The sequence below is a fragment of the Eutrigla gurnardus genome, assembly GCF_963514095.1.
Source record: "Eutrigla gurnardus genome assembly, chromosome: 2".
Classification (NCBI taxonomy): Eukaryota; Metazoa; Chordata; class Actinopteri; order Perciformes; family Triglidae; genus Eutrigla; species Eutrigla gurnardus.
In genome coordinates, this window is record NC_139916.1 from 15,695,859 (window position 1) to 15,721,689 (window position 25,831).

Sequence of the window (25,831 nt, forward strand, 5' to 3'; positions counted from 1 at the left end):
CCTCCGTCTGTCTCGACCTGCACACCTCATTTGAATTTCTACGGCTGCCTCGAACTGGGTAGCAACACACACAACAACAACAAAAGGTTTGCAGCTCAATCCAAGAGGAAGCACATTTTTCAAGAGAAGTGACTCATGAATGGTGAATTTGTGTCTCAGCGAGGTGTCTCGCTATAAGCCCTGACCTTTCCGAGGAGAGAAAGAAGTGATGAATTTCTCCCGGAGTTGTTTGTATGAAGCGCGAGGCAGCAATTATTAAAGCCTAATGAATAACTGGGAGAAAACAAAGCGCCGACCCCCCAAAAGGCTACATTTGCATCTTAAATGCAAATGAAACTCTTACTAGAAATGCAGACAAGTTGCTCTTGGGGAGAGAAAAGAAAATGAAAACACTTCTCCCTAACTTGTAGACTCTTAACACACCAGAATGTAACTGTCTTCATGGTGGCTATTAATTCCTATAGTAAGAAAAACTGTGTTAGCATAGCGGAAGCAGATGGTTTAAGTCAGTTTAGCCGGTCTTTATTTTGATCTTGGATTTTGTCACATGCGTCAGTCTGTCACTCAAGAAGGGATATTGTGTGGCTACATGGGGCTTAACAATCACACTAGAACATGAAGCTTCTTTAAAAGCTGATTCATGAGGAAAGGGGGGGTAAGAGACTCAGAGTCAAAGAGATCCTCTGATTATCTAGGGTGACCACGGCGGCTTTGACCAACACCAAAAACCTCTTTAAAGCCGTGATGTCAAATGACAGAAATCCTGGAAAGCCTCGACTGCATCGCCTCTCTCTGTATACACACAACCAAAATACCTCACTTCACAATGCATTTCTGAGTCATCCATCAATGTATGGACTGAGGTTGTGTGCGAATGGATGGCGTCGCTTGGCCTAGATATGGCCTCGGTGTGAAAGGGGCTGAGCAATGCCTGCTAATTTAGGTCACTGTGTTGCTGGGTTGTGTTCCTCCAGGAGCACAAGCGAAGGAGTGTGCGATGAAAGGAGGCTGTCGTAGTTGGCTGGTGGACTTTAGCCAGCTCTCGTGCTAGTGCCGGGGCATCCTGGGGGGCAGAAATGTGTCAGCCTGACCCGCAGCTTGGCCGAGACCCTCACACCCGCCTCATACTAGGAACATGACAGGACGTGATGAGAAGCAAGGAGCGGAGAGAGATACGGAGTTTGAACACAGACGGGGAGCTAGAAGGAGTGCTGTGTGCAATACTTTCTTTGTCTCCTGTGGTTGCTGAAGTACCGCCAAGTATTAAAGCAGTAAATACACACCACCGTGCACACAGACGTACACACACTTGGCTCTCTTGACAGGCATAAACCTCAACAAGAACAACAGTGAAATAGGATCCTCAACCCATCTCCTGGAACTGTGAAGTCAACAGTCTGTTACTAAAGCGCTCCCAGAACATCGGAAATAGGGGAAATATAGATTTCCCTGACAGTTGTTGTGCCTCATTTGCCTCTCGGAGCACGTCTGCTCTCGTGCTCTAACTCAATGTGATCTTGGAAAAGTGGTACTAAGGAAGCGTTTTAGTTTCCCTCTGTGATGGCAGCTTAAGGGCGCCGGCTCTCTTGAGCGGCAACAGGAGAAAGATGGAGAGTTGAAAACAAGCAGACCTGAGAGACACGGGGGTGCAAACACTAAGATGCACAAAACCACAGCGTCGGCTGAGGAAACGCAACAATCTAGCCTCGGCTAGATGTTCCACCTGTAACGCCTGCACGCGTCTTATTACAGAGGAGGCATACAGGCTGCAAAGAGGACACAGAGGGGACATTGCAGCTGATGCACCGAGTAAACAAAACACTAACTGAAACCCATCACTCAGACGCGGGGCTGGGGCTTCACCACAGTGGCGCCGGGGCAGGGCAGGCTGCTGCAGCAGCTACTAATTATGAGAGCGTGGCTGAACAACTATAGTTAGGGCTGCAGCTGCAGGGCTGAGGAGAATGGAGCGACAGGTCTGACACCGTGTCTGTCCGTGTGTGTGTGTGTGTGTGTGTGTGTGTGTGTGTGTGTGTGTGTTACTACTAGCAGCCCAGGGGCTATAGGCTCGGGCCCCACTTCAAGTCTTGCTGACTCAGATTCAACACTGCCTGTCTGCCAGCAATACTGCTGGTACAGCTAGAAGGGGGGGAGCAATTTGCTCTTTCCCTGTCTGTTACTTTCTCCCTTTTCTCTCTCCCTCACATGGTGTTTTACTCTACATTTTTGTGCGTCCTTCAGTTTCACTTCCTCTTTTCATTCCCTCTCCGCTTGCCAGCTACCGCTTTCCCTCTCCCTCTCTCTCTCTCTGCTTCCGCACACAGTCAATACGATTCAATCAGCTTTATTGGCCGTGAATGCGTTTGTGGGGCAGAGGTGGGGATTACAGTGGGATCAAAACAGGAAATACATTTGCTTTTAATGGTGAGCGCCTGATAAACACTTCCTCGACAGTGAAACTCCAAATTAACCTTTTCCTGACCCTCTCTTTAAATCGAACCCTTTTTTTTTCTCCCCGTTCCCACTTGTGGAATACTAGATGTCCCTGTTCCCCCTGCTGCAAACTTGTTGGGCAACTTTGGAAATCAACTGCTCCGTTGGTTGAGTGCGTAACGCTGTGCAAACACAAACAAGAGACTACTGTCACACCCGGAGACACACCATGCCACTTTGACAGTGTTACAAATGTCAAGAATAATAAAGAAATCAAGTGATAATTCATCTAAAAGACACAGATGCACACATTTTTATTGTTGTTGAAAAAGTGTTTAAAGTCAATTTATAGTATTAAAATAACTGGCGACCATATTAACATACATTAAAAAGGGCCTTGTGACAGTATAAGAGGCTTGGCCTCGGTCTTAGCTGTTTAGCGTGCCGGCTAATCCTATTGTTGTTGTCTCCGGAGCATAAGTGGCTAGCTTGATGTTAAATCCCTGCTTTTGTCTCTTTGTGTCTCATTCGCTGCCATCGTGGACCTAAAATAACAGTCCTTCACATTTAAGTGTAGACTAGTTTTGAAAGTCAAGTACCATTCTCGTGCACACCATGAACCAATGCTGTGGAGAATACTGTGAGCATGACATCAAACGAGCCTTACATGAGAGAGCATTCGGCTGTGGCTACCTATCGGCTGCCTCACTGCCAATCCGCTGCATTCCAGCATTTCTGGAAACTGCCAAAGAATGGAAAAGTAGCATAGTTTCAATGTTTTGAAGGGTGGGAAGGTCAATGGTATGAAATCGGCCCGTTGCCAGTCTTACGCACTAGGTCCTACGCCGCAACTGGGCATTCTTTCTCAGGACTGCAGTTTGCTGCATGTACACAAATACACACTTACTCCTTTGTGTTTGCAGTCTAAACACAGTGTTACAGGAGAGTGTGTCAGTTTATTGTTTGCATGCTCCCCTCTCTGTGCTCCCTGATGTTTACCTCTGCAGAACAATGGACTGGCCTGGGAAAACTTGGGCACCGGAGGTGCGATCCTGTGTGTGCGCGTATTGTGATGCTGATTGCATTTCCATGATTCTTTCACAACAGTCTACGTGCACACAGCTTGATTTGTACTCTTTAACTACCACTGTGTTCTTTGAGCCAAGGGAATTATTTGGATTTGTATCTACGCACTCTTTTTCTGGCATGTCTGCATGTTGACAACCCAGCCAAGGGGAAATCTAAATTTGCTCAATTCCAAAATATGTTTTTTAATCCATGATTGAGGCCGCCTGTCTGTGAAAATAGAGCATTTTTCTCCGTGTACTTATGATTCCAATTTAACATCATTTTCCAGGAGCACTGCCATCCACGGTAAGAGAGCACTGTGTGTGCCACAGTGCCATCCTTTCATCAAAGAATAGACTCGACACTACTTGAGCCAAGACATCATCTCCGCCGTACCTTTCTGGATTATACTAACCTTATTAAAATACCTATCTTTAAATTTTCTTCGCAGATGTCTTGTGAAAGCACGAATAGGGTTTAAGGAATCCTAAAATCACCAAATGAGTTAGGATTTTTGTACTTTACGCTAATGTCGAGTGCACTAGTGTGATGCTAACTTCCAGGGTTGGCCTCATATCTGCATCACTCTATAGGCATTGTTAAAATATGAACACACTGTCGTAAGAGGTGCAAAATCATATTTGATTCATGATAGGATATATTTTGTTAAGAAAAGAATTATGATAAATTATGTTTGAACAAATGTTTTAGTGAAAAACAATCAAATAATCTTGAATCTTGTATTTCTTTTTTTTTAAATGTTATCTAGCTCTATTTTTCACTTCCCTGCCATGATAGCAAACTACCGCTTTTCAAGTCATTCATGACCATATTCAAGCTTATCCCAATAATGTAATTTCATCAACGTGTTGTGTTTTTTAAAACACGATCCGCTGTAGAAAAACTGCCAGAAAAACTGCGATAAAAAATCCTATCGTGGGTCCCATTACTAGTTGCATCGAATCCCAACATAATCAATGAAACACCAACTTTACCCAGACATGTGGATATAGGCTCTTGCATGCGGAAGTAGAGATAGACAGTAGAAAAGTCAAAAGGCCATTATGGGTAGCTACTGGCTGTTCGTTTATCCAGCCGTATATAACAACTACTCTGTGTGCATGTGTGTGTGTGTCCGTGTGTGTGTGTAAGAGAGAGAGAGAGAGAGAGAGAGCTCTGGGCTTATAGCCAGCCAACAGTTGGGCAAACTATCTCACGGGGGGGTTTACTATTGTGACTAAAACTGATACTGCAACAGTTGCGAGTGGACTGGGCCCTCACTTAACAATGGCTTGAATCTGAGACGAATGCAAGTGAGGCTACCTATTAAAGATCAAATTTATCCAACAATTACAGAATCCGTGTAAAAAGAGAGAACTTACTGTGTTTTATGGGATGATCATTCGTATCAAAAGAGTGTCAAAAAGCCCAGCATGTGATCGCCAGTAAATGCTGTGCCTTTCATGATGAGCGCTCGACACAGAGACAGGAAGCCAGCAGTAGAAAGAGAGCAGAGAGGCCTGCGCTGTGCCCATCCTCGCTTTGGCCCGGTGCCAGAGGAAGACACAGACAGGGAGGGCGCTGCGAGCACGTGTGTGTGTGTGTGTGTGTGTGTGTGTGTGTGTGTGTGTGTGTGTGTGTGAGGGGGGCAAACATTCCCCTGGCAGGATCCCCAGGACCCGGCGGAGGGCAGGGTTCAGCCGCCGAAGGAGAGGCTGCGTGCCCGGCAGTCAATTAGCGGCTCACATTTACACAACAAATGGATCTCCCACAGTTTCTCTAGCGCTCACACACACACACACACCACTCCTGAGTGTATCCACTCGGCGCTCATCAACACACGCCGACGCAAGGTCAGCGAGATGGGGAGGGAGAACGAGAAAGAGGGAGAGCAAGAGGCCAGCTATCTGCTGGAGTGGTACTCTACAAACACTAACTCATCGGCTGCAACAGAAACACTAGCAGAGCACAATGTTACCAAAGCCTACTTCTGAAACCAGCAGCCGTGAAACAGACACGGATACTGGTTCTCATCACTTTTTGCCCTTTTGATTTGATTTGACAGCACAGTTAATGGAAAAAGGAGGTGTATTTCATGATCTGGATTGGATTTAGGATGATCGTTGAAGATAAAACAAGCCATTTAAAAGGATGTCAAAAGGAGAAATTTGTCACTATTTTCAGACATTTTATATCCTCAATACTGACTCTGCATTCAAAGCTATTAAGTTACGTTGTCTTAGAATACAACCCATAACTTCTCAATGATTAAACAGACGAAGAATAAAAGCAAGAGTCCCATGAACACTCTCCACTAATCTACATGTTAGATCATACATCACCTCAAATAATTCCAAATGAAACCACAACTAAACGCGGGTTGTTCATGTATCTGTGTATGACCAGTTACAGTGTAAAGCTGATGTGAGGCTACTGACCAGCAGACCAACGCTCGTGTCCACACTGGGTAATGGACACTGAGAAGCAAAGAGGAAGGAAGGAAGAAGAAAACACTTTAGAGGAACAGTCAAGCAAGAGATACGGGGAAGAAGTGACAGACATCTCCCCTTTTCAAACATTTAGCTTCACCCTCAAACCTTGTGGAAAACTGCCACGTCGGGGTGATGTGTGAACAGGAGCTAAAATCAATACTGTTGACTCGATAAAGTTGATCAGGCAATACCTGTCAGGACCTGGCGAAATTCCCTTCAATCTTCACAGAGCTTTTGTGAAGAAAAAAGAAAAGAAAGAAACAGCAAAGGGCTACCCTGCACTTCCATGTAGAACAAGCAAACCAATACCAAGAGACTCAGTGGTGACATAATATAGTCTGCACGCTTCCCACTGCAAACAGGCAAGATGCCAAATTCAAAATGTTAGGAAACCTTAAGAGCAAGCATCTAATCAACCACTTTTGAGTGCATTCCTGACAGAAGAGAGAGGCGGGTTTGGAGAGAATGCAATAGCTCTGCAATGACCCAAAAAAATGTTATTGCTGTCAGCATGAATGGGTCAACGTGGGTTATGAGCTCTGGGTTTATGACCACGGTCATAACCAGCGCTGACTGTCGCTCCAGTAATAGCCGTCTTCTCTACAACCTTACGACGGTCGCATATTGGCACCAACTTCCTGTCTCTGGGGCCATAAATGCCACTCTTCTTTATACGTCTCTCCATTTCATGACTCTTACAGAGCAGGACTTGTTGCATTAACTTTTCATAAGGTGACCTCATGAAGAAATCTCAAGTTGAGCCACACTGCCTTCTTGTCGAATACAAGAACACTTGAATGACATTGAAACGTGACTATTCTGTTAAGCGCGCTACATTTTTACAAGCTCTTGTGAAGTTCTGTGTGTATGAATCTACAGCAGATGACCTATAGGCATACCTAGGTATGGTATAAACCTGTTGAACACAGGTTGAGCCCATATACAATATCAATATCAAGGATTGGATACTGGATGAGAGGAGCCCAGGGCAGGAGACAGCCGTTCAGGAGACAATCACCGTCTCTGTCTGTCTCTACTTCCCCTGCTCCTCCCAACCATCTGTCATTCTCTCCCATTGACATTCAGGTGAGAACTGCCGTGTCGCAGACAGCATAACTGTGTGTGTGTGTGTGTGTGGTGGGGAGCTCGGCGGTTACAGTGGAGGCAGCCTGACAAAGTTAATGAAAAGGAGACGTGGGTATCTACTGCTGTTGATGAGGTTGTGTGTGTTTGTGTTTGAGTGTGTGTACGTATCTCATCAGCGGCAGGTCCGCTCACTAATGTGCGGGTCTCCCTGCCCGTCCACCCTCTACCTACTCTATCCATTCATCTCCCCGTCTATACATCAATCTATCAGGGGCAATTATTGGTGAAAAGAGACCAGTCGTAAGTGGATGAGAGGTGACCTGCACCATGCAGCAATCAAACCCCTCCTCCTGGTCGCCCTCCTTCCCTTTCCCTCTCCCTCCAGCTGTGCTCTGAATAGGCCTTTAAATCACTCGGCCCGGGCCCTTTGATTGGCTGACCTCTCTGCATGATTAAACAGCCATTTTCATCACATCCTCCATAGGAGAGTGACAGAATGAGAAAAGAGGGAGGGGGGGGGGGGGGGGGAGACAGACACACTGATAAAGGGGTGAGCAAGTCCAACCTAAAGGGATCTCTCCACGTTGATGACAGGCATTTGGATCAGAGGAGGGAGAGACTGTAACTCCACTGAATGCAAACTGGGGTGAATATCACGTGAAAGTAAAAAGGCATGCCACAAAACTGAGCATTAAGGACAGGCTCGGCACAAAGCTCGATATCACTGCAGAGATGACAACCTAACCTGAATTCTATATCACAGTAAATTGTTGACTAGCGACATTATTTAGAGCACATTATCATCCTTGGGCTTTATTTAATAGTGGATACCAAATAGTGATCTGATCGAACATTCTTGTTTGTGTAAGGCAACATGAGGCTTGACTTAAACATTGCTCTCCTAACGTTTTAAACAAACAATGAAAAGATTGTTATTTATTACTGATAAATACCAGCAACTTGGTGAGAAAAAAATCTTCAAATTCAACAAGAATTATAATTCATTTGTACAGTAGGCTCTAACATCCATTAAAATGACATAATACAAATTAATTATCGGTATTGGTGCTACTCTACGATGACTATCACACAGCAAATTGGGGCAGCTAACAAGATATCACAGGGTCAAAATCATCATTGCCGGGGCCAGCAGACCGTTACACTAATCACCTAAAGAGTGGGAGAGTTTCATTTCCTCCTCTTTCCTGAAACCAAACTTCTCGGCCGATAAAATCGCTACCCCCTCATAACATCTGTTTGGCCTCCGAATAAAAAAAAGCCGCAAAGCCGTTGTGGTGGCTCAAGCAGCAGCAGCTGTTCCAATGCTGCGTTCAGGTCCTTAATTAAAGTTTGACTCAGCCTCTCTGAGTTTTTGTCATCCTTCTTTCCTCACACTCTTTTTCTCCACCCTGCCTCACACAAGAGCTTCTCTCCACATTATTTATTATTCTTTGGTGCGAGCTGCCTTGTTGCTGTTCTGAGTTTGCTAGCACTGCCAAGTTCCCTCCCATCACTCCTCTGTTGTCTTGTTCTGCAGACTCTGGCATCATTTTGTTCAGATTTCTCCTATCCCGCCCTTTCACAAATCTAAACGCTCAAGGCTTTTATGTTGATGCAGCTACAAGCAGACTGGGAGACGGGCTACTTTTTGAAAATGTGTCTGTGCTGTGGCCAAGTTTGACTGCAGCACTGATTGCCGAGGGCAGGATGAGGTGTGCCTCTTGAATGAGCTCAAAATGAGCTAAAAACAGCTTGTTCCGTGTTTTGAGGGCAGCACATGTGGCGATGGCTCTGAAATACGTCTTATTTAGTAGTTTGGCTGATGTCAAAGTAACATATGACCAAATCTAAAGTATGTTTCAGCTTGATGCAGTCATTGCTTAAAAAATGGAACCTTTTCTACCCCGTTTGTCCGCTCTAAAATTAATCTCTGGTTTCTCACCATTCTAGCTACACTCAACATTCAGTTGCCTCAAGTGCCAGTTGGACAAATACTATCTGGCATGTGTCAGAGGGCAGGCAGAGAGTGTCTTGCTGGTGCACCGGGGGCCATGTCACGCTGATCTCAAGAGCCAAATGAGGTCACAACTCAGGAACAACGGAGAGCCGAGCCGATCGACCAGAACTGCCGCATTCCTCCGCGTGCAATGGGAACCAAAGAAATCATGGACCTGGGTGAGGCAGGGGTGGGAGGATGGCCCTGAGAGGAAGACTTGGAGAGAAAGGAAGCAACTCCTCCCAGCTGCCACACATCAGCACATCACACCGGTCACAAGTTACACACTCCATTTCATTTGGAATGCGGTGGCCGGACAAGAGCTGAATGGTATTGCTGACACATTCCTCCGAGCTTGCTGCTTCGTCACATGCTCGGCCTCCACCAGAACAATCTGCCGGCTGAGAGAACAGACGAAACAACCAATGAGCGACACCTGAAGTCGCTCTTCACTATCCTACCTCTCTTCACGTGGGAGTCGGCACGCCGCTGACCTGTGCGACAGCTCCTGGTAGAGGAGCGGAGGACGGGGTCAGAGGTCGCCGAGCACAACTATCAGCCATCATGGGACAGCAATGTGTGGCTTGCACTCACACCCACCTAAGTGCCCCTCCCCCATGACACAGTTGGAGCTCAGAGCTTGGGCTGGATAAAAAGCAACACAAGGGCAATAAAGCCTCCATGGCCTCACTCCACATTTAAAGAAGGGATCAGTCTAACCTTTGACCTTCTCCTACCCCACCCCTTCCTCCAGTTTGGATTCCTTCTCCTCCTCCTGCTCTGCTATTTCTGGTTACAATCGACACCCCCCCACCCCTCCCTTACCGGTGGCCGGCCTTTGTCTGGCCTAAAGTACTAAAGTACCCAGCGCCCCAGCTCTGCTTGCCTATCCTCTGCAGGGGGTTGAGGAGGGAGAGACGACTTAAAAGCACCCCCGGGACGTCGTTGCAGCATGGAGGTAACCCAGGTCTGCTCAAAGAATTAGGCTGAGCAGCCACCGATGTTCTACACAACATGCCGTCGAGTGGTTTTCTCCTTAACAAGCTATGTAAGGGAGGAAAGGCTGGGGAAAGGTTTTATGGTCCGCAAGCACATGTTTCCACTGAGGGAGTAGAGGCAAAACAACCGGTCTTTCGGGGACATCCCAAAACTTTGTCTAAAGTTGTTGGGTGTTAGAAGGCGGTTCTCCAAGCCGTTCCACAATACCTACCAGGACATTGAAATCCATAAGAGAAGCAATTTTGTGCAAAAGTAAAACTTTAATACCTTATATGAAGCTCTTTTGCATTGAGCTGCATCTGGAATATCAGTGTTATCATTAGCCTTTTAAAGCCACTAGCCTTTGGAAAGCATTTGCATTTATTTGCAAGAGGTGGGGGTAGAATTACCAGGTAACTGTAGCGCCTGTGACTAGAGAAAAATCCCTTGTACATGTGTCTATGGTCGACATGCTATGCAGTGGCACAATGCCAACACACAATGGAGGCCAGAGTCGGCAGGCCACTCATCACTTCTCCCTCTTTAACCCTTTGAGAGGAGCACAAAAGAGGGGGCTGACAGAGGCGCAGTGGAAAGAATAGGAGGTCGTAGAGGAAGGAGGTGTGCGGAATTCTGTTTTGCTTCAGCACCATTTTCAGGGGCGTTTCAGGCTACATTTGGAATTTGACAACTAAAATCTGGCTCCTCTGTGAGCATGGGCCAATGGATGCCAGGAATCCAAACTATTTCTCAGGCAAGGACAAAACACAGTGATTAGACGACAGAGTTAGGACTCTGACCCGCCTACAAAGTCCAACACGCTTGCTCTACTATTTATGTTCCGGTGTTCTTCAAAATAGCATTTCTGCTGTTACAATTTCAACAACAATCTATAATCTGGGATACCGTTTCAAATAAACATTTACTGCTTTCAGTCAGAGCTTAGTAAAGTTTTGAGTTGGCCCCAAAACCTGACAGGTCCCACTTTGGAAAGATGGCTACCGGGAGTTAAACATGTGGTGGTGCTCCAAGAGCTAAAGCTACCCTTCTGCTTGCAGTTGAAGTGGGATTGTATAGTGAATTTAAAAAGGCTCACTGTCCATTCTGTTACGCTGAAAAACTAAAATGTTGTCCCACTGCATAATACCTCATCACTCACACACACACACACACACACACACACGCACACGCACACACACACACACACGCACACACGCACACACACACACCAAGCTGGCCAGAAGCACCAGCCCACATCTAAAGAGCTGGCCACTCGGGGGAAAAGCGAGTGATAAACAAAATGAATAAATGAGCACTTATCTCCATCTGGTCAACACACATGCAGGTGCTGACATCAGTGTGTGGTTTATGAGCCATGGAGCAGGCGTCCATGTGTGCGCACACACAAACAAACATGCCAGAGTGCAACGAAGGGAGAGCGAGGGAGAGAGAGAGATAGAGAGTGATGCTGCCTCAAACACACATATGTACGTGCTTCCTCAATGACCACCGCCGCCCCGGGGGGGCGACGCCACCACATATCTGCTGACCTCTCTGGAATACGTCGCGCTTCCTTCCCCTAACATTGGGGGTGGTTGCAGGCTAGCCCACAACACAGTAGAGGGGCCAGACAGGCAGCTAGCTGATTTATAGGCTCGCCCATGGCCATGCTTTCCCTGGGCAAGTGGCTCTCTTCAAAAGGCCCTCCTTCTATTAGTCTTATTTACAGGGCTGGGGAGAACAGACCGCCTGAATTATTTAAGATTCCCTTTGGTAAATACAACAGAAACCAGGAGGGTGTGTGTGTGTGTGTGTGTGTGTGTGTAAGGAGGGGGGGCAAAAGATGGAAGACAGGAATGAAGAAGTGGGAGCTACAGAGACTGAGTAGGGATGGGGGGGCACACGAGCAATTATGAGTAACTGCACCATTAACATTAATCACAACAATAAATGGCTATGTGCCTGTGCAAACTCTCCCCCGTTTCATCTCCTCCACAGTGGAGAGCATTACCTTACATTAAACACGGCGAGCCCCCATGCTTGTACACGCACAGCGCGTTCAGAGAGCATCCTGTATGCCATCGCCCTGTATAGCGAGCACACTGATGGTGCACTGCTTATCTCGATGCAAATACATGCACAGGCGCACACACACACACACACACACACACCCACAGTGCGCCGCCTCCTCTCTCACACAGTCGTTCTCATTAACAAGCCAAACATGCCTGAAGAGGCAGACAGACTCTAGTGAGCACGGTAAACAACCAGTAGGCTCCCTCATCTAAACTGAGACTATCTCAGCATCACCAACACACACACACACACACACACACACACACACACACACACACTTTCTGCCAGTGATACTGACGGGCTGGGCCAGATGCAATCCACTCACAGCTTTATATTCCACTCAACCAGTGAAATTTGGCATTCTTTGCTCCAGGGGAACAAACCCAGATGGCCCCCGACAACATCCCAACATTTGATACACTGCCATATTCTGACGCAACAGAAAAATGAATGGTGACGCCTTATATACCTCATATACATCAAGTCTTGTGCAATTAATAGCACATAATATAAGTCTACTGTACTCATTGCAGACTGTAGTTGATGACCATTGTTCTTACTGATTATCAATGAAGGGAAAAAATCTAAGACAATGCAGATTCTTCCAGATATGTATTGATACTGTCCGTTTGTGTGTATTCAGTAATTGGTAACTTCCAACTGCTGAGTCAGGCTCCCTCTAGTCTAAAGGGTTTGACCAGGTACATTTCATGACTGCTGACTCACAATGGAAGATCAGAGAAAGAAGACCATTCAACTTCCAGTCCAAAGATAAAGAAAAAAAACTAATCAGAGTGAAGAAGGGCAAGTAATCAAGAAGCAAATACATAAGCTAATACAAAAATAAAGTATTAAACATCCTACCCTGCCAGCTCTGCTCCATGGTAATCAAATTAAATAACAATACAAATTATATAGTTTTTGTTTTATGTTACAGGAAGGAAACGTGACTTCCTGATCGATAGCAGCTCTTCTTCACAGCAGGAAATGCAACAAGAGAAGCCTTATTTTAATCCCGAGCTGCCTGTCTGAGTCGGTGTTTGAGGAGGGATGGACAGAATGCTGACGAGAGCATTGGCATGCCGGCGGAGGAGAACTCATATGCTGAGGCCATGCCCACTGGCTGCAGGGGCGCTGGGATTTCTACACAAGGCCACTGGGTCAGGAGTGGAACCAGGGTCAACGCTGCACTTTTGGACCTTCAGGATGACTGTATCTCCGTCTCAGTGGTCACACGCCAGGGGACTGAGGGTCAAAAGCACCCAATGACAGTGTTTCTTTGGTTTGGAGAAAAGCCCATTCGGCAAATAATGAGAGGTTATCAATTTAATTTAACAAGAAAATAAATCCACAGCAGCGCTCCTGTCACTAAAACGAAGTGCCTGCAAAGCGGTGAACAAGTTCTTCGTGCCCTACTTAAGTCAATCTCATCATTCTGCTTTACATCAACCAAACCAATCAACAACTCTTTGCACAAAAGGAAACCATGTAAATTCTGTTCCCCAACAGGCGGCTACAGACTACAGTGGAGACGGAGTTTATTTTCAATTTGCAGCCAGATTCACAGTTGTGTTTTTGATACTGTCAGAGCGGCAGAGATTTTTCTATTCCAAGTCGACTTGAGTGAGTGGCCTTTTTAGTGCCTGCTTCAAAAAGCATCCCCCGTACCCGAGCAGCTGTCACTTTCAGCAGGCACCGTGGAGGACGGAAGCGGGGGAGGGGTCCTTTGAAGGAACGGTTAAAAGTGGGCGATAAAAATAAACCGGGAGAGAGGAGAAAATTAATTATACATAACAGACAGTTCACTTGGATGAGCACGACGGAGAGAGAAACTAAGGCTGCTCCGCTCAAATAAAAAAAAAAAAGCCATTTTCTGGCTGAGGAAATTTCTGCTCCGCCACCACAGTGGTCATACTTATTTGGCTACATCTGAAGTGAGGGATGCAACAAAGAAGGTCATGGCATCAAACAATACAGACAAAGCTTTCATTTCAAATTCTCCACACGCTGGCACCCACTTCATGTATCCTATCCAATTCAGGCAGTTTCCTGGGCCCAGAATAAAGCTGCCAGCCCCGAGCGCACTCTCCGTCTTAAAAATGTGATGAAGCTTGCAGATAACACGGCCTTTAAATTCACTTCTGATTGGCACTGATGAGGGTTTATGCTGCTGGCTCACCTGCAAACTCACCTCTTGATATGATTCGTAATGCACCAGTACTTTGCGGTTCAACGCCGCCCACCGACTCTCAATTCCAGCTTCTTATTCGGGCCAAATGGAGGTCATTCCTATTTGAGCAGTCAGTCAAGACAGGCCCGCCAGGTATTGGCGAGTGAGTTTATTTCATATTAAGGCTTGTCGGCTGGAGAGGTGTTAGCACCATGAGTGTGTGTGTGTGTGTGTGTATGTGTGTGTGTGTGCACAACAGAGCCTTCGGGGTAGAGCCCCACTGCTGGTCCCTCTTTAGTGCGTTTTAATATTGTTGCTACTGTGCCGCTCCTCGCCTCAGGGCGCCACACAAACCCCAGAGAGATCAAGTCAAAACCCTCAAATAGAGAGAGAGAGAAGAGAGTATTGGACAAGGCTCAGACAGAGATGGAGAGGTGACACAACATGGAGAAGCAGGAGAGGACGTGACAGAAGCAAGGAAGGAAGGAAAAGATCAAAACGGGAAACATAAACTGAAGCGTTCAAAAAAAAAAGGGGGGGGGGGGGGGAAGAAGAGCAGAAGGCAGACGAACACAGATTGAATGAAACGCAGTCGGAGCAGAGCGCCGGCACCGCGGCTAACCTCTTTAGCAAGACTGACACAAATGAAAACTTATGTAATAAAAACACGGCATCTCCGTCGGCTATGATATGAAAGCAGATATTGCATTACGGCGCTGCTGTGCCGAGGAAGCCCTCGATCACACACGGGTTAAAGAGAGTTTAGGCTGTGGTGTGCCGACACTCTCTGGAATAACCCCTGTGTTGGTGAGAGGGTATGAAGACTAGTCGTAGAACAAGCAGAAAAATCCTGCCAGGGAGTCTGAACAGAGAGAGGCAGAGGATGGGAGACTGAGGTACACCTTACATGGTGCATGGTCTCAGAGAAGAGGGAGCCAGCAAGCGACTAGACATAGAGTGTAGAAGGGAGAATGAAGTTGGAGGAATGAAAGTAAGTAAAAAAGCGGAGGGAGAGAGAGGTGGTGAGGAAGGATGGAGAGAGAAGGGGAGAGTGAGGTAAGAAGGCCTGAGTGGCGGCATGAGTCTGGAAGCAGGCAGAACGGCAGAGGGAGGAGGCGAGAAGAGGAAATGCCTAAACATGAGGTTGTCACACTGGTTTAAAATGTCGAACTGTTCGGGGGGGAAACTGGAAAAAGAGCTCTTTTTTCAGCCTAGCAACACACACACACACACACACACACACACACACACACACACACACACACACACACACACACACACACACACACACACACACACACACACACACACACACACACACACACACACTGTGAGCGTGAACACAGTCCATATATCCACTTGCCGCATGAAAGCAGGGAATCACAACGCAGCGCACCCTGATGAATACAGTGTTGCACTTTACATCCTTTCACATACATAAACAGTATCAGTTACCCGGTAAAAAGTGTGAACTGAGAAAGCCCTCTGTGAGCACGATGACATTTAATTCAAGTAGTCTCATTTACTTCCTGATTCTGAAATCCTTCAATCAATATACAGAGACTGAATAGTTAGTCTTCAAATCAGTTCTCACTTGAAACCTGCTCTTCTGCTTTGTCATCCATCAACAATCTAATTAGACATTAAATATGGCAGTCACTGAAAAGTCCAGAGGAATGCAATGGGGGGGGGGGGGAGGAGGAGGGATGGGGTGGGGGGGGCACACAAAGGCAGAACCGGTGGGGTGCAAAGTCCACATGTCAGCTCAAATTCCAAAGTTTGGACATCACAGATTTACCCTTCACTGCAGCGGCAGCAGCCAGACCGGACAGGACAGACTTTCAAAACGCATGACACTGCTGCTCTATTGTGGGGCAGATTTGTATCATAATTAGGGAAGATTGAGGCAAATTGCTTGTAATTTTCCGGCCGGGCTGCCAGCTTTCATGTGAAATGCCGTGCAAGGTCACACTTTTTGCCCAAAAAGAAAACACAAAAATAAAAATTCTGGAGACCTCAGCTATATGAGGTGGGAACTTTAACCACGAAGGGATAAGCATCTGAGACAGACTGTCCCTCAATCCTCTTCTTATTTAAGTCATGTAAGAATGTTCATTTCCACACTGTCAGCTAAACAAAACTAAACGTGAGACAACGTCCCTGTGTTTAGTTGCACTGCCACTCCTTGTTGTGCGACACTCGCTCTGTGTGAAGCAACTGTTTTGATGGAACAAGTTAGACGACGCACCTCTGCTGCTGTGGCTGCTGAGACGCCCGTCCATCTGTGGCTGAATTATTCAGAGCACCACCTCTTAAGCAAACAGTCGTGTCACGGTTCAAATCCGGCACCGTTTAAGTGTGAACGCTGATCTGTCAATAGGAGGCTGCTGCTTGACTGAGCTGAGGCCATAAATTGGGTCATGTCACTTATGATGAACAGTTATCACATTAGTGAAATGACGCCTGCGTTCCAGTGGTGCAGCAGAAGATAAAGACAGATCAAGATTTAAATCAACCATCTAAAATACACAGTGATTACAATGCAGGACTCCTTGTTTAATATTAAATTAATATTGCAGATTTGTGTGTGTGTGTGTGATAGGCTCTAGTCTGGCCCTACTCCTGCTTTTCCTTCCCCCCAAAAAAAGGTTAAAATTACATCTAAGCCCTTCCTCATCTATTATGATTCATGAATGCATGTTTAAAACGGGCTCCAAATTAATTCACGTAGCGCGCCGGGGTCGGGGTGGGCAGTCTAATTTGGTTAACCGGGATTTGATTAAAAAAAAATAAAAAAAGAAGTGAGGAGAATCCGATAGAGCAATGAGAGTGTTTTCAATAGCTTGACAACCGATGCGCACTCAACACACCCACAGCAGCCCTCGCCACTCCATCCCCGCTCAAAGGGGGGAATTCAATTGCTGTCGAATAACAAAGCTTACAAATTGCCTCTCGTTCGTTAGCAGATTAACGCTCTTTTCACACCGCAACCGACACAATTTCTAATTATTTCAAAGCTAATAGGTGAATCGATTTTTTTTTTTTTTAAACCAAGCACCACGTCCCCTTGGAGAAATCCAACACAACTCCTCCCTTAGGTCCATTTAAGAAAAGAGGGTTAGCCTACATTTACATGTAAAGGAGGAAAATATAAATAAAATAAAATGTTTAATCCAAAACCACGCAGTCCTGCTGTGGTCTCCCCGGACTATTTATCCGGGCGACGGTGTCGGCCCGGTGAATACCTGCGATTCGGTCTGGTGGAGGCTACGCAACAGTCTCACGCGCCCCCCCAGATAAGCCCGCTAGCTGCCCCGTGTCACCGAGCCGTGGTCCCGGTGCTTTCCGTTACTACGAGACTCCAAACATGACTGCGAGGCGAAGCTCCTCCAGGTCACAGAAGTCAGCTTTTACCGCAGCCCACGTTCTTCCAAGCAGCCAGAAAAACTCACCTCACGCTGCACCAAATCCGAGCTTACTCGCATAATACACTCAACCTTTCTCGTAGTTTCGAGCTCCAGGTGTTCACCGCGAGGTCCTTCACATAAAACATGCTTTAATCAACTAAGTTAGCACGCTAACGCGTCGTTCGGCGCCCCGGAATATCCGCAGTTCTACAGCTTTTTGGTGTGGATCAATCCGACCGGTGGTCGCACATTCAACACACCGTGAACCCACACACACACCCAAATAACTGGACACGCGCGCTCCTCTCCGTGTCCTCCTCGTGCCCGTTTTCACGCCTCGAGCGCTTCAAACTCGCGGAGAAGCCAAACGCCGAGAGACCGAGGAGACACAACGACAAAACTCACCACACGGTGCAAACGAAGAGGGAGAAAAACATGTAACCTAAATGTTCCAGCCGGCTCCCTCCCAAAAAAAAAAAACACGCCGCTTCCCCCGCACCGGAGTTTTCACGGTACTTACAGGTTCAAGTGATCCGTCGCTTAGATATCCTCGCCATGGTTTTAAATTCCAAAACTTGGGGACATTCCACTCTGGTCACGGAGCGGCAGTGCTCTCTCTCCGGCGGCTCCCTGCGTGTGAACGGAGGGGAGAGGAATGCAACAACTCCGGCTCCGGGAGGAGGGAGGTGGCGCTCCGCTGCTGCAATGCCGCATCGAGCCCACAGAGGGCGCCCCCGGACCGACTCCTGGTATGACGGGGAGGGGAGGGGGCGTGTGTGAGAGCCGCCTTTCCCACAGTTACAATCATTTCTTCTATGTTGTACCGAATTTTATTTTAATTTTACGTATCTATGAATATATTATAATGTTTTATATTTAATTCACTTATTCTGGGCTTTATGTCAGTCATGTTCTAGTTAATTTATGTCATGTTCTGAGATGCCTGTTTTAACTTTTAAAAGTGAACTAATGTTTTTTTCGAATTGTTTTGAATTGCTACCTTTCATATTTGTCATGTTTTAGTTGTCATACGTCTTGACAGTTTGGAGAAATTGGCAAAATTCAAAGTCAGGAAATAGATTTTTTTAATGGATGCACTGTCTACTGTACTTACTATAATATACATACAATTAGGTAAACAGAGTTCTCTTTAAAATAGAGTATTCAGTTACTGCTCTACTTAAGCTAGAGGCTAAAAAGAGATCAAAATAAATAAATAAACAAATAAAACACCGAATATTATCATCAAACAACTACTTAATTATAGAATTATTAAAATCAGCATTATCGTAATTGTTATTGTGATCACACTATATTTTGAAGCAGCTTTCTGACTGAAAGTTTGGACAAAAGACAAGGTTATGTAAGAACAGCAGTGGTGGTGTTGGGGGTGGGGATGACGACACGACAATGAGTGACATTGATATAAACAGTAAGACCAGTTTAGCCTGGATATGATGAATGTCATATATTGGATACCTGCAGGTTACATTTATAGCAGAAAACATCTAAGCTGAATCTACAGTGGAAAGGTTTTTAAAATAGAAAATGCCCTCGGAGATGATGGGAGACAGGTTTGGTTGTGAGTTCCCCAAAACAAGACAGGCTCCAAATTAAATGAGGAGGCCCTGGGCCGGGCTGTCGCATCCCATCAGCTGACACATTCACACTGACTAACTTACACAGAGTGACACTCGGATGACAGATTTTGGATACAAGCTGTGCCCATGAGGCTATCCAGCCAACTTTTAATTCTTCCCCGTTCCTTATGATAAGCAACCTCAAGACAGTGAAAGTGACTTTGAAAAGCTGAATTTCAATATTCATCGCGCAGTCAGTGACTATCAGGAGCTTACACAAAGTGTGTTTTGGGCACTGGTCCATGATGTCTCTGCAGCAAGCAAGCTTTGGGGATAACTGAGTTATTTTAACAGGCAGCTCAGGTTACCAATTGCACTCAGGAGAGCAGAGAGCAAGATCTGGCAATAACCACACCACCTGGCCCGTACTGTGAATGTGTGTGAGAGAGCGTTTCAGTGAGGTAGAGGGGGGTGTGTATGTTTGATTGAGGAAGATAAAGTCATTTATGTGTATTATGCGAATGAAAGAGCAGCTGGATTTCAGCAATTTCCCCCAAGTCTATCACACCACCCAGCTTTCAATGATTTTTCAAAAGCCCACTGTCTGCCATTAGAAATGGTTGGCTTGGCCATAGTAATACGGAGAGATTAGCCTCACTTACCATGTGAAAGGCCTCTGGACAAAGCCACTCCCTATCTTACACTTAAACACTACACATTGATTAGCTCGGAGTTAGTGCGGTTCCTGTCCGTCCAGTTCCACATTAGGCCGACTGTAAGTTCTCATGGGAATATTTCCATGGAGTATGAAACGCATCAGACTGGGCACAACGTTAGCCTTGTGCGAGCCAGGATTAAAAGACCGCATGCAAAACGGGCAGTTGCTTCCTTTGTGTTGAACACAGTTGCACACAATATTATAACACTGTCAAATTAAGATGCAGCACCTGAGAGATGGTTAAATAAAACACTCCTTTTCTATATACTTGCCTACGCTGTACAACCAAAGGTTGTTTTACATACAGTGCTCAGTGATGTTTCTTTCTTTTTTCCCCCCTTAAAGAGCCAGATTAATCTTGGCTGTCATGATTTGCCTAGACAGTGCACAGGCCGAGCAGCTTGTGCTGAAAGCACAGAGAATATTAAATACATGTACGCGTCGCTGTTTGGTGGTTTTGCTGCTGTTTTGCTCTCTATTTGCTTTTTTTTTTTTTTCCCTTATTCATGCACTATTAATGGGACTGTGTTTGGCAAGAAGAACAAACATTTTAAGTGAGCAGAGAGATACGAGAACTGACTGATCAGAGGGAGAGAAGAGTCCCAGTTGTCCTTGAAAACACACAGAGAATACACTAACCTGCATCTGTGCAGACGCATGTACATGTAATTCTGTGCAAACAACCAAGCAACGACGCATTAATGCACCCAAAACAAAGAAACACATTTTCTCTAGCTTTTCTAGCTACACTAATGGAGTAATAAAGAATTACAAAACATAACAGACCAATTAAAATGATCACAGTCTCGTGCTCCGATGCTACCTTGTGTTTCCAGACATTCCTGATCACAGATCAATGGATGCTAATGAGATGAAAAAAACCTGACAGATGATCAGTGTTCGTCAGTGGTCAATAGCATGTCTTTTACTGCACATGACATGTGATCTTCTTCACTTAAAAACATCGGATCTGTGCCAATTAGGTGAAGCTAATCAGATTTGAGCCTGTGGGTGAGGTGCAGGTTTGGTGGCCTTGTAACCTGAGGTGGCACGGCTCTGGCTAAACAGGTAATGAGCCGCCAATTGGCTAACAAGAAGACGGCTGAATTTAAGGCAGCACGGTTACAGGATATCATCTGTCTAATCAGGTCTGATCTGTTTTTACATTGGCTCCAATCCCATCTCAGCTCTCAGGGTACCCGGCCGTTATGGAACCACGCCACCTTTTGCACGACTATGTCGCCAGATCAGGGCCGATAGAAACTTCTTGAAATACCTGTTTGAAGCTAAAGCATACAGACAGTGAGTGTTCCTTCTGCCTGCTATTAAAGATAATGATAAGATGTTCGAACCGTAAATACCTTCAAAGGAGTCATTGTTGGGTGATTTCTTTCATTGTGCAGGGACTGATGTAACATACTGTTATATAATGTCCTCCTTTGTAATGAAGTCCACCTTAAGGTCAGGCATTCACCAAAGGCCTGTTGTTAGTAAGTAATAGTATTCATTATGTTTACAACAAAAACAACCATTCTTCCTGTTTCAGTCCTTTCACCCTCAATGTGTAGTCCACTCATGTTATTATTTTAATTATTTTGTTTGTTTTACATGTCTTATGTAATGCATTGCACCAAACATCATTATTTGTGGTTTTGCACATTTTGCATACATTTGCATTGTTCGTTATTAAACTTCCTTTGCACCTGCAAACATAAAATGCATGGGAAATTCAAAAGTTGCCTTTACTGTAGGATTAATCGTTAGGTACGGCATCAGCTGGTGGCAACAAAACGGACATAATTATACATGCAACCTCGTTGTAGATTATTAATGTTAAATGCGACGAAACATTTGATTCAAGTAAATCACAAACACGTGGGCTCATTAGGAAAATCGCAGATCAAACATCCAGAAAGCAACCTCCAGTAGGTGGAGGTGAAAGTGTTTATGCATTTCAAAAATAGGCATATGCTGCATGTTAGAAATAGAGCTGTCTTAAGTAAGGTAATGTGAGTTGAGAATATTTCCGCCTTAATTATTCAGTTGGAGCGTGTTTCAGTTGTGGGGGAAACCTTAAGAGACTCTGGAGACTTGTTCTTTAAATTGCTGCAACCTTATAGGCAGGCTCGTTGGCCATGATTTAATGTGCATCTTTTCATAGACCTCAATTATCAATTAACTGTAAGTGTACACCACTGGGAATATCCTCAGTCGTGTCCACCACATTAACATCCATTAGAAGGGAATCACCTGTCTGCGCTGGAGCTCCTCAGCTGCTGAATGTTTTCCTTTGGGCTGCAATCTGTCACAGTGGAAAGGGAAAGGACTGGTGAGATAATAATTTGAAATTGCTCGTGAATCTCTTTAAGGTGGTCACAAATCTCTAAATGAACAACTTGGAGTGGTAAGCCCAAAGACCGATTCCTGCAATTACCAACATGGCAGGAGAGTAGAGCCGCCGTGAAAACGCAGTAGATTTGTGACCTCATTATGTGTTAAAGAAAGAAAAAAATGTGCCGGGGGTCTAAACGTAAGAACACCGAGATCTTTAGAATGAAAATAGGTTGTGTAATTGCAGCAGATAACAGATGTTTGCCATATCATGAAGCTCTTCTGTGTCAATTAGTGGCATCGTTTTTATGATGTATATGATTGCCATAAAAAGCATTAGTGACTCTGATAGAATGAATGGAGCAACATGATTACAGGCGTGCCAGGAAGCGCTTCATTTCCTGGGTGCCGTGTGTCGAGTCAGGCTGACAGTGTGGCTACTTTATGCTAGCTAGTTAGCAGCTCTGCTTTACCTCCGCATGCATGCCCACCTTTTTTTTTTTTTTTTCAAAGAAACTTGAAAGAAGGCTAGATGTTTTATGCAGACATCCTTGGAAGTGCCCAATCATAATTAAAATCTAGGTGAAGCAAACGGAACCTAATTAGTTACAAACAGCCTCTTTGTGTCGTCTCTCGGCAGCCATCAAACACTTAATGTGGCCTTTCTGCGCCGGCTTCTGATGTGCGCGCCTCGGGTGTGCACAGTGGGGAGACCGGCAAACGCCAGCCTTTTGATTAAACGCAACACATTTCATTATGATCAAAATTACGGGAGCTTGTGTCACGACTTTCTCTTGATATTGACTTTGTCCCCCCCCCCCCACCCTCTCCCTCCACTTCACGGGCACGAGATGTGATAGGAGAACGAGAAATGAAGACAGGGGAGCTTTGATGTTTCCAGATGTACGACTCATAGCTGCTTGTGTCGCTCACTTTAAAACTGCAATCGTACGTTTCTGCTCAGCGTGCAGGTTTTAAATAATATTGTAGCGTGTGGGTTCAAACAATCACAACGCTAGTCCCCATTGAGACCCAGCGAACAGGATTATAGATGGGATTTTGCATGAAGTATGAAATTTGGTGAACCCCAGGAGAACACTAGCAGGGAGATATTTTAGGTTTTTAATGAAATGTCACCAGAACTCATGGATGGCAGAACATGTTGCCTATCTGCGGCGCCCTGAAGATGAATCCTATTGGCTTTGACCTCTAGTGCCGTCAGCGAGCCAACATTTAAACTTGTCCAGTAATTTATGACCAAATGTACATTGTGTTAAGTCCTAAAAAAAGTCATAAAAAGCTCATTTAAGCATGCTAACATATCCACATAGTGATGATAGTGGAGTGGATACATATTTGTTTGCTTTATCGTGATTTTATAAGGTAGAACCTGAACATGAGAGATATATAAGCAATATAACAAATCTCATGTGTTTTGATAAATGCAGCAGATCTTCCCTACAAACCATACCATTCTTTATGATTTCAGACACATAAGAGGAGTTTCATCATCAGTTCAGATCTGGGATCAGCTCAGCCGTATACCTTATGATGAATGAGACACTCCTACTCTGGGAGATGTGACGCATTTTGGTCCAGACCCTTTTTCCCCGGGTACCCTGTGGGAGACGGTGTCAAAAACATCTTCTAATGACTGCCTGCTTCATCAAGATCCAACCGGGGGGAGGGGGGGTGCTGCCATGCCAGGTTTTAGTTCTTGGTGACAGTAACAGTTTTAGTCATGTCTTGGCAGGTATGCTTATGCTGAGGGTTTTTCTCTGAGCAGGAAGTTTGGGGGGGGTTTGGCTGGTGTTATATTAACAGGGTCTGTCGTCTCAGCTGGGCCCAGAGCTGAAATCAGATCTCACACACCTCCCTGCTTAACAGTGATGAATCGCGTTGCCTCCCGACTGCCGAGAACCTGCAGAACAACACCGAGCGCAGACGCACGTTAAAGTTAATAAATGAAACGCTTGCTGTTGGTGGCATTTCCATTTTGGAAGCGCTTTGCAATGATTAGGCACTGAGTTGAGCTCTTGATGAAAAACTAGAAACGTTAATGTTGTCACAATACTCACCCCACACACACAAATTACCTGCAGTTTCATCATCTCCCGGTAGCTGAAGCTTCTGTGTCGCTGTGTCTTTCAGCTCTCTGCAGTACTGTAAAGCTTGGTCCTACTCTGCCCTTGACAGAGGAGCTTGTCACCCCCACACAGTAATTATACCAGAGCTGACATCTACTCTTGCCATTGAATTATTGAGAAGGTGGAGAGGAGGACACAAGATCCCATGTAGAGAGAGGCAGCACTGTTCACGTCACAGCGGCCTCGGGGTGAAAAAATTATCCACAATGTTGCATAGAAACATAACGGCCCGCAGATACTGTTGCAGAGACTGTTGAGTCTTTGTTGTCCGACAATCTGCTTCGGTCACCTGAAAAGTTACATATGCTTTTTTTTAAAGTTGCATTCTAATAACAAAATGATTATTTACTTTAAAAGAGAATAAAAAAATTACGCACACAAGCTTCTTTGCATGTAAATCATGTGTTTTGCACAACTTTGGCCCTTGAAACTACAGAATCATGACTTATATCTAATCTATATATTACATACTAGATATACCAAGCCCCTTAAACAGCCGCAACACAATAAGTGTGAGCCATGATGAAATAAGAAGGGCATTCCCATCCTTATGATTAATAAAACACATGTCAGCACAGTAGACTTCAGCAGTCAGAGTGCCCCTATAGACCAGAGTTGTCATTACAAAGGAAATCTTGCCACGCTTCCATCAAAACACTGCATCCACTTGTGCAGAGTCTGCAGCTTGTTAGAGCTACAGCACATATACATTTCATGAAATGTAAAGCAGTCACCCCGAGCTGCCAAAGCCCGCCTGTGTGTCTGCACACTCTGTTTCACTTGTCAGAGGAGGTTTGCTTCATAATCCAAATGGACCTTATTGCACGTCCCATCCACTGCCAGCATTGTATTGTAGCATTGCCATGTTTCTCTTGATTGCATAACTTGTTCTTATTTTCTGTTTCTACATTGAACAGCCCAAGGTCATCAAACACACTGTAGAATGTGCTCTCTCTCTGTCTCTACGGCCTACATTGTCCCCTCAGGTGAGGTGGCTTGGATTTTAAACTGGAGGAGAGAATATAAAGAAAAATAATCATGGAGGGAACAACCTTGCAACAAAAACATTTTTATGAGCCAACGTGTCCTGAGAAATGTTATCAATAGCAAACACAGAAGAAAAGAAAAAAAAACTTTCGCCTTGTTCCTGTTCACAGCTCACCTTCACTTCTCCGTTGCCATGGCACCACGGGGTTGTAGTTCATGCGTGGCTTTGCTTTAGTCTGCCTCCTCTCTGTGTGTGGATTATGAGTTTACTTCACAATGTTAAGCTTCTGAAGATACAGATTGAAGGGAAACTGATTCATTCAAAGATGGATCGAGCACCGTGATAGCCGAGTGGTCAGGGT

General features: G+C 45.3%; 1 protein-coding gene across 2 annotated transcripts in view; it reads right to left on the bottom strand.

Moving 5' to 3' along the window:
* plxna1b (plexin A1b) overlaps window positions 1-18,360 on the bottom strand; it is a 174,228-nt gene extending 155,868 nt beyond the window's left edge. For both annotated transcript variants that reach the window (XM_084038176.1, XM_084038175.1), the window contains exon 1: window positions 18,227-18,360. The gene's annotated coding sequence lies outside the window, so the exon portion shown is untranslated. The remainder of the gene's footprint in view (window positions 1-18,226) is intronic.
* Window positions 18,361-25,831: the final 7,471 nt, after the last annotated feature.